At 55.5% G+C, this 10094-nt stretch overlaps 1 protein-coding gene across 1 annotated transcript in view; it reads right to left on the minus strand.

Moving 5' to 3' along the window:
- RPH3AL (rabphilin 3A like (without C2 domains)) overlaps nt 1–9823 on the minus strand; it is a 135486-nt gene extending 125663 nt beyond the window's left edge. The window contains exon 1 of the mRNA XM_055130324.1: nt 9791–9823. The gene's annotated coding sequence lies outside the window, so the exon portion shown is untranslated. The remainder of the gene's footprint in view (nt 1–9790) is intronic.
- Nucleotides 9824–10094: the final 271 nt, after the last annotated feature.

Genomic DNA, 10094 nt, shown 5'->3' on the forward strand with positions numbered 1-10094 from the left:
ATTGGTGGTATGAGCTGATATCAACATATTAAGATAGGGAAGAAAGCAAGGCACAGACTTAAAAGAAGCATTTGCAACATGCAATAAGCAAAGGATGTATCCCACAGTGGGAGGACAGTAGCAAGTTTACAAAGCGGCAGTAATCTAAGTGGGGGCAAGAGGGTATAAAGAAAAGTAGTGTCTGAGGAGGAAATACAGCCCCCAAACACAGTCATCTCAGCCAATCCAATCCCCAGCGAGACGCTGGCTCACACAGCGCAGGCAATACCGGAAGTGGGGTGCTCCTGTGAGCTGTGGGCAGACAGCACGCACACCAGCATGCTCTGACTGGGAAACAGTAGGTGAGGAAGGAGCACGCGGCCTCGGGCCTGTGCATCCAGCTCCCTACTAGAGTCCTGGGGGGACCTTACCTCCCCCAAAGCCAAAACAGCCTAATGCCCACCAGCAAGGAGAAGGGATCTGGTGGGATGGGGGAGGGGAAGTGGTTAATTTAGGGCCTGGAGAGAAAGTACAGTGGGTAGGGTGTTTGTTTTGTATATGGCTGGCCAGGGTTTGGGCCACCACACAGCAGCCCGTATGGTCCCCCTGAGAGCCAGGAGTAAGCCCTGAACTAGGTTGGGGTATGGCAAAAAAAGAAAAAGAAAAAAATGCATATACATCAAATGACAGAAATGGCTATTTTCACCAAGAGCAGTTAAAACAGAATGGACAACTGGACAAGGAGCTGAAGAATCGTACATGTGGTCAACCCCTGTTCTAACCCAGAACCCACATATCTGCTCCCCAAACTCCCCCAATACTGCCAGTATGGCTGGGGTAACCTAGCCAGCCACAGGGCCCAAACAGTACCACTTCCTCGGACCCTCACACTGATCCTTGGATAAAAGGTCTTGGGGGTCCCCTGAGTACCACTTGGAAGCTCCCCCCAAAATAAACAAAATAAGCAAAACCAAAACAATGGAATGTACCACAGCTACATGCAACGTGGATGAACCCAGAGGGGACACAGACAAATACACACACACACACACACACACACACACACACACACACACGCCAGTGCACCTACTGCACAGTGCACTCGCACTTTGAGCAGGTCAAAGGCACCCAGAAGTTAATGTGCTGTTTCTGGAGTAAACCAAGATGGCAAAGCTATAACAACTGCAGGCTAATGGTGGTTTAAAATTTTTTTAAAAAATCAGGTTAGGGTATCCCTTGGGGATAGGCGAAGACGATCCAATTAAGAAGCATAAAAGCAATTTCTAGAGGGCTGCTGGTGCTCTATTTCTATTTCCCCCCTCGCCAGGGATCGCCACCGGCAGGGCCTTAGTGGAGATCGCCATAGTGCAGCAGCGGCAGTGAGAGGCCAGGGGTTGGAGCCCAGCGCCAACACCTGCCGGCCAGAGCAGTCTGAGCCACTGAGTCATCTTCGCAGCCCCGGGAGCTCCCTCACATACTCGGGTGTTTTATTCGTTATTCTGTACAGCTGTTGCTCAACAACCTTAAAATCAAGTAACTTTCTTATATTCTGGCAATCTCCAGTTCTAAATAAAATGGAGGATTGGGAGGGTCCTCGTCCCTAGGAACAACAAAACCCATCAAACGCCTAGAACGAGAAACAAGAAATGTTCGAGACTCCCTAGAGAAATCTCTGGAATTTTAGTGGGTTCCATGAAAAACAAAAGAGCAAACCTAAGTCAGTCAATAGAATAACTCAAATCAATTCAATGTCATGCTAAATTAGATTCTAATGACAGTTAGCAAAAAATCAAAAAAATGATCATAGCTTTCATATGGAAAGATGAGCAAACAGGCTAATGTAACCAAGGCGATTCTGAGAAAGAGTTGTATTGCCAGCGCTTGGTGTCTACAAAGTCATTCTGGAAAAATGTGATAGGAAATGAAAGACAGATCAATGAGGAAACAGAACATCTGAAGTTGCTGGTCCACTAGAACAAAGCTAACACCGAAAGGCAGGAGGAAGCTGGGAGCACCTGGTCTCCCGAGCCCAAACCAAGTACCCTAGGGATGCGTTACTGGACCTCAGAGGCCAAGGGAGGTAGAAACTCCTCCTCTACCTTTTGTGTGATCTGAAAAAGAAATAACACGATTATAATACAGATTTGTGCTGGAGCAATAGCACAGTGGTTGGGCATTCGCCTTTCACTCGGCCGACCCGTGTTCGATTCCTCCACCCCTCTCGGAGAGCCCGGCAAGCTACCGAGAGTATCGAGCCCGCGAGGCAGAGCCTGGCAAGCTACCCGTGCGTGTTGGATATGCCAAAAACAATAACAATAAGTCTCACAATAAGAGACGTTACTGGTGCCCGCTCGAACAAATCGATGAGCAATGGGATGATAGTGACAGTGATACAGTGATAATACAGATTTGAAAAAAGAAAACAAAGTGCAGGTGGTGGAAAGCAAGGGGTGGGAGGCAGTGTGGAGAGATAAATAGTGGGCAGGCAGCTTGCATGCAGTCAACTTGGGTTTGATCCCCAGCACCCCACATAATTCCCCAAGCCCCACCAGGAATAAGCCCTGAGCGCAGAGCCAGGAGTAAGCCCTGGGCACCAACCAGATATGATCCCCACCCACCATCAAAAAAAAAAATCAATATAAAACAGGGGTCTTACCTCAGTTACCAAAAGACAGATCAAAAGAAATCCAAGAGAGGCCTGAACGGAAAAGCAACAGGATCACAAGGAGAAGCAGGTGGATCTTCACCCGCCCAAACGGTGGGGAAATGCTTTCAAAGGGGAGGAAGCGGGCATGAAAGGGAAGGACTGTGAGCGTGGCCTCTGTTTTAGCTCAGGCTGCTAACACAGCCGGGCACTTCAACAGCAGAAGTAATTCATTTCTCACAGTTCAAAATCAAGGGGCTGGCCGACTCGCCTGCCGGGTCAGACTTCCCTGCCTGGCGTGCTTGTGATGTCCTCGCGTGACCTACGTGCAGTGTGTGTGTGTGTGTCTGTGTGTGTCTGTCTGTCTGTGTGTCTATGTGTGTGAGAGAGGTGAAGATGCATGTAAGCCTGCAGAGTGTGTGTGTCTGTGTGTCTGTGTGTGTGTGAGAGGTGAAGATGCATGTAAGCCTGCTCTCCTCCAGACCTCCTCTCAGACACTGGGCCTGCCTTGAAGGTCCCTCAGCCTCAACCTCAGTGCAAAACCCGACCCCACTGCGGATTAGGCCTGTTATGTAGAAACAGGGGAAAACACTAACGGTCACCTCCCAATACCATGTACACATGACAGACTTTTCTACGATTCCACATTTACCAATAATAATAGAGGCCAGGGAGATGGCTCAAAGGGCTGAGCACAGAAAGGCACACAGCAGGCCCCAGGTTCCAGCCCCAGACTCACCACCTCCCCGTGATGGCCCCCAACACTGCTGGGGAGGCCCCCAAATAACAACAGCAAAAGGAAGATAAGCAAAAACACTGAAGGGGAAGGGGCTGGAGCAATAGTACAGTGGGTAGCGTGCTTGCCTTGCAAGTGGCCAATCTGGGTTTGAGCCCTGGCTTCCCAGATGGTCGCCCAAGCCCCACCAGGAGTGATCCCTGAGTGCAGAGCCAGGAGTAAGCCCTGAGCATTCGTGGGTGTGGCCCCAAACACAAAAGATAAAAAACTGAGAGGGGAAGCCCATTATATGTGTGTGCATAGATAGATAGATAGATAGATGCCAAGCAATGCTTATGGGTAATTAAATATGCTAAATAAAATACATGCATAAAATCATTTCTGTAGGATGACCTTCATTTTTAATCATTAGGTAATCTCTGAGTAATCGCTGAGGCTGAAAAGCATAAAAACATTTCTATGTTCTTTTGTGCTTCTTCGTATTTGCTAAATTTTTCCACATAGTTAACATGAATTTTTTTTTTTTTAGGGGGGCAGGGGATGGGTAATGGGGGCAGCATACCTGGAGATGCTCAGGGGTCACTCTTGACTCTGCACTCAGGAATTCCTCCTGACTGTGCTCAGGGACAATATGGGGTGGCAGGAATCAAACCCGAGCTGGCTGTGTGCAATGCTCTACCCACTGGACTATCACTCCGGCCTGGCAGACACATCTTTAATTTGATCAAGTTCTGCCGAGTTGCTATCTCCTTCCAAGCCTCTGAGCCCACTGATTTAGAAACCAGATCCCTATATAATTAGTTTCATCCTAGCAGGATGGCTGCTGGGGGTCATCTCTGCCTGGGTTGGCTCTGGTGCTCTTCTTCCTCAGCACCCAACACACTGCCCCGGTCTCTGGCAGTGCCAGGCAAGTGGGCCCCTGTCCTGGCCTCCTGTGAAAGGCCTCTTGACCCGGAGGTCTTTCTTAAGCCTAAGACTGCATCCAGAGACACTCTCCCCTGCAGGAGGGGCCGGGGGCTGAGCCAGAGGAAAGCTGTCCCAGCTCCAGTGTCCACTCAATGGCCTGCACAGAGCAGATCTGAGCTGAGAGTGTGCTCACATGCAAATGAGGCCTGAGCACAGCTGCCTGGGGCGGGCAGGGCTGGACCCTAAGGACCGCTCCCCGTTCTCCAATTTCACACCAGGCCCACACAGTCACTGCGACACCCAATCAATTAATTGCCCATGGTATAGTAAGTGCTTTTACATAAGGTGCCAACTACGCCGCTGTGGCCTTATATAAGGTGCTCGGGTATTTTTAGCAGCATATAACTGCCATGTGAAAGGAGGGGCTGCTCCCCCCCACCCCATGCTGCTGACTCGGTGCCAAGCTGGTGCACTCCTGAAAATGCTGTTGGGGGGGGGTCCTTGCGGGGGGCGTAGGAATCTCTTAGCTTTTACCGAGCTGAGGGTGTCAGTGTCGAGGGTCACAGCCCTACCTGGATTCTGCAGCAACTCCATGTCAATCTGACCCCCTCCCCAACACACACACACACACACACACACACACACACACACACACTCACAGACACACACACACTATGAAGGTGATATACCTCCCCTCCCTTTATAGCCCCCGGGGCATGTCAGCCGTGAGCGAGGCCACTTGTCAGCCTTTCCGGGTTTAGCTAGCTCTCCCCAAACTCAGCAATTAGAAGGAGAACCGGAGGACCCCCAGAGCTGACCCCAATCCACAGCCTCAGAACCATACGCTCCAAACCTCCCACTCCCCGTGCATAAGGGAAACTCCTCATCAGCCCGCTCCCTGCTGTCGTGAGAACCCCAAGACTCCAGAATCAAAGCTGTGGCCTCTTATCACTGTCACTGTCACCCCATTGTTCATCAATTTGCTCAAGCGGGCACCAGTAATGTCTCCATTGTGAGACTTGCTGTTACTGTTTTTGGCATATCGAATACGCCACGGGGAGCTTGCCAGGCTCTGCCGTGTGGGTGAGATACTCTCGGTAGCTTGCCGGGCTCTCCGAGTCGGGACAGAGGAATCAAACCCGGGTCGGCTGCATGTAAGGCAAACACCCTACCCGCTGTGCTATGCCTCTTATCAGGGAGTGACAATTTAGTTTCACAAACTGGGGTCAGGGGCACCCCACAATGACACACCCAGGACCCAGGAAGAAGTGTGCAGCAAAAATAATGCACGCTGGCAAGGGAAAGTCATGGAGTGATGAAGACCCAGAGAAAGAAACCGAGTACTACCAGCCAGAACCCTCGCCATGCCTCTGAGGACCCACTCCCTGGGCTGAACACCTCGACCGTCCCACCTTGCCTGCACTGTACAGAAATGGGGTCCCTCAGCACATGCTGTTTGTCGTCATCTCTGCCACTCAATACTTCGACTCCTCCGTGCAGCTCTGAGCAGCTGGGGATGCTCCTTCTCTCTGCCGCCTATATACTCATCGCGTGCACGACCCCTGGTAGCTCGGCCCACCTCCCTCAGAGCACCACTGGGTGAGTCCCGGTTTGTTGCCTGTTATAAATTGTGCTGCTTTATGAACAGCGCAGGACAAGCCTTTCCACCACCACTTTCTGCCCACTCTGAGACAGAACAAGCTGAGGGATGGAGAGAGGAGAGGTGACAGATAAGGGGCATGCCCTATATGAGACTATGTCCGTCACCACTGGGACTGGAATCCGGGGTACCACAGTGGTTCCCTTCAGCACCACCAGGGGTCACTGCTGAGCATGGAGCGAGGAATAACCCCCAAATACTGCTGGGTGTGTCTTCAACCAACCCCCCCCAAAAAAAAACCCAAAACAAAAAGAAGATATAAACAATTGAAAACTACAGCCGTAAGCCTCAAGTCTTAAGAAACCTAAGCTACCACCCTCCTGAATCCAGCCTTCCACCCTTCAGACACTGACCACCAACCTTCCCTACCCCATACAGTACCAAGGAAGTGGGAGGGGCTGCAGGAGTCACCCTGTCCAAAGAGACCGTCCAACCCGAGCTGCACACTTGCTGTGTGGCCTTGGGCAAGCACTTAGCCTCTCTGGGTGTGCATCCCTGCAGGATGGAGCAATGCCACTACTGCCAACTTCATCTGGCAAGAGACTACGAGAAGCCCCTGCCTGCACACACACACAGTAGGCACTTGCCAGCATCAGTAGCATCGGTCACTGCCAAAGACACCCTGTCCTTCCAAACTCCCACACGCCCTGCCCTGCTCGGGCGCCCTGCCCACAGGAGCAAGGCCCTCCCACGAGGGAGACGAGGGAGACAGTTGGGGTGGGGCCTGACCAGCCCCCTCACCCTCTGCAGTCATCAAGGGTTCGGGAGACATCAGCTCCTGCCCCTCTCCCCGCTGGGGCACTGGATTTCACTCAAACTGTGACCCACATCAGGGCACGGTCTGCAGGTCGTTAATGGCATGCCAGCAGCCTGGAGACAAGTGCCCAAGAATTGCTGCTTTCCTTACTGTCCATGCAAAAAGAGTCAGCTGGAGTGTCGCATTTTTTTTCCAGGGAGCCCCTTGACAAGAGCCCGAGGGCTGCGCACACTCCTGGTTGCCATGGCGACAGCATTTGCCAGCGGGAGTTCATTTTCCTAAGACAGTGACCTGTGGGGGGAAGGGGAAGGACAGTCCCTGCCCTGAAAGAAACTTGGGTGAAGGGTTACTCTGGGGGTGGAGGAAGGGACCAAAGATTGGCAGTGTCAGGAAGGGCACAAACGACCCAGCACCCCAGTGGGGCTCTTCACCCCCCCCAAAAAAACCTCTCATTTCAGACATACACTCTGCCTGCTTCAAATGTCTTCCCCGGTGGATGTCACAGGTGCCACCATTATCATCTGTTGTGACAACGTCCTTGGCTTGAGCTCAGCAGAGTCCTACCCCACCAGCTGGGCTCGGTACCAGCCAGGAACCAGGTCACAAGGTCTGGGGCCAGAACTCACCCAGAGGCCATTTGCTCCCTCCCCAACATCATTAGCCCAGGAAAAATTCCTGTATGAGAATACAGCTCCAGGGCCAAGCCTGGAGCTGGCCCTGGCTCTGCCCACCTACAAGTGGGCCTCCATGGGTGCTCCCCAGCGATGAAGACAATCAGCAGCCAGCCTGCCCGCTCTGGCACCACCAGCACCCTACTGTGCACCCCCACCCCAAACAGCACCCATGATCACAGCCTGATCACAGCCAGACAACTGCCGCCCAACAGCAGTGAAGAGACTGTCAAACGGCGCGCGCACACACACACACACACACACACACACAAACCATCTGCAAGCACCAGTGAGAAGGCACCACAGGCTGGTACAGTTGGGTGGTGGGCTGTGACTAGACCCCAAAAAATGATATGGAGGGGAGGTGTTCTTGGAGGTCTAGGCCAGGGAACTCCTTCACTGAGCGCCACTAGGGAGCCCAGACAGCATCCCAGGGGCAGGGTGGAATGAGAAGGCCAGGAAAAGGCCCCAGGGAAGGGCAAAGAGCACTGGAGTTGAGTCCCAAAAGCTAGAGGTCTGACTGTCACTGTCACTAGGCAAAGAGCACTGGAGTTGAGTCCCAAAAGCTAGAGGTCTAACTGTCACTGTCACTAGGCAAAGAGCACTGGAGTTGAATACCAAAGGTCTGACTGTCACTGTCCCTGTCATCCCGTTTCTCATCGATTTGCTCAAGCGGGCACCAGTAACATCTCCATTGTGAGACTTGTTACTGTTTTTGGCATATCGAATACACAGGCTCTGCCATGTGGGCGGGATACGTGCCAGGCTCTCCGAGAGGGACGAAGGAACCTGGGTCAGCCACGTGCAAGGCAAATGCCTTATCCACTGCACTATGGAAGGGAAAAATCCCTAGGCTAGAAAGCGTTTCTATAAAGCCAAGTGACAATGGGTGCCTTCGGGCGGAGGGAAACAACCAAACCCTAGGGGTTTCTCCAGGAAGGGAGTCAGCCAGAGGTAAAAGCAGTGGAGGCCTTCAATTTAGACTAAGGCCAGGACACCAGTCGACGGGGGCGGAGTCACACCAGGTGAGGGGCGGGGCCAAACAGAGGAAGGGGCGGATCGACCTGCTGGAAGGGGCGTGGCCATACTTGATTGCCGGGCCCGAGGTCACAGCAACTGAAAGAGGCGTGATTGACAGGGGCGGGGACTCCACCTGCGGGGCCGGTGAGGGGAGTCTGGCATCCAAGAAACCAGCCCTTGGGCCTCTGAGCATTAAGCCAAGACACTGGAGCCCTGAGGTTGCCTCCAGAACACCACGGAAGAGGCAAGGGACTCAGGGACCAGCGGTGCGACGGGGGAAGAAGCGCCTGGAAAAGAACGAAGGGAGCCAGGAGAGAATCCAGCCCTGGGCGAGCCGGAGAGAAGGGAGGACGTGGGCCCCCAGTGGGCGCTTCTCTGCAGAAGCGGGCAGAGGGGGACCTAATGGGCACGGCACGACTTTCACAACAGCAGCTTCAGCAGGGCAGCAGCGGGCTGCAGAGAATGGGGGCAGGGGCTGGCAGCAGGTGCAGAGCTCTTGTGGGGAAACGGGGAGAGGAATGAGGAAAGGAAGCTGGCTGGCGGCTCTGGGCCTGGCTTCGCCCCAAAGACTGTCGCCAAGGGGCTGAGTTTCAGGAGAGAGCGCGGGGACACGCCTGGTTAGGGCCGGGCTCTCCGGAGAGGCAGGAGAGTGGTGGGCTGCGGTGCCCTTCCCGGGGCGTCCGTCGGCCTCCTATTTTCCTGCCCTCATGCTGGGAGGGGCGAAGGTTCCCAAGAAGCCCGCTGTGCAGACAGGGCCCATTCGCCCGGGGTTCGGACTCGCGGGGCATGCGTTCCGGCACTCCCCTGTCCCCAGGCCAAAGGGGCATTCCAGTCCACCCCCAGAGGGAAATCAGGTCCTGCAAGTCCGGCGCAGCCCTCCCAGCAGAACCCCAAGTGCAGCCCCACAGGAGGTGTCTGCGCAGGCCGCACTGGCATGGGCACCTTCTGCAGAAGGCAGCGAGGCCCCAGGACGGCGGTGGGCACCTCTCCCCTCTTCACACCTGCCAGGGCACGGTCGGGGCGAGCCTGACTCGGGGAGGGAGCGCACGGCAGGACTCTCCTGCTGCCACGGCCAGGGAGGGGTGCGGCGGGAACCTCCAGCGACCCGGGAGAAACCCTCCCCCGGGTGGCCCGTGTCCCAGGACCCACTGAGCACGGCACGGCGGGCGGAAGCGCGTGCGTCCCGGGTCCGGGGGAGGCGCCCTGGCCCGCGGCCGCACGTGCGCCCGGCAGGCGCGGGCTGAACGCGCCACTTGTTGACTCGCGCGCGCCGAGCGCCCGCCGTTCCCCGGCCCCGCGGGCTCCCGACTCGGGCCGGGCCCGCCGTCCCCGCGCTGCGCCCGGCGTCCCGCAGAGCGTGCAGCCCCGCGGGACCTGCGCCCCCGCGAGCGGGCCGGCCCCACCCGCCGCCGCTTACCTGGGCTCCGGCCCGCCGCCCGGCGCTCCCCGGATGCCCCCTGGCGGCCGCGCGGGCACCCGGGCGCGCCCCGCCCCGCCCCGCCCCGCGCTCGGCGCCGGTCACCTGCGCGGGCGGGCGGCCAGCGGCCAACGGCCAGCGGCCCGGGAGAGCTCTCCCTCCCGGAGCGCGCCTCGACGGCCCTGCGCGGTCGCGGAGAGGAGCCGTCACGCTAGTCCCCCAAACCAGTTTTGGGATCTCCGGGAGGCAAAAAATAAAAAAAAACCATAAACACAGGGGGTGGCGGGGCGCGGGCGACGCAGGT

Source organism: Sorex araneus, chromosome 3, assembly GCF_027595985.1.
Source record: "Sorex araneus isolate mSorAra2 chromosome 3, mSorAra2.pri, whole genome shotgun sequence".
NCBI lineage: Eukaryota > Metazoa > Chordata > Mammalia > Eulipotyphla > Soricidae > Sorex > Sorex araneus.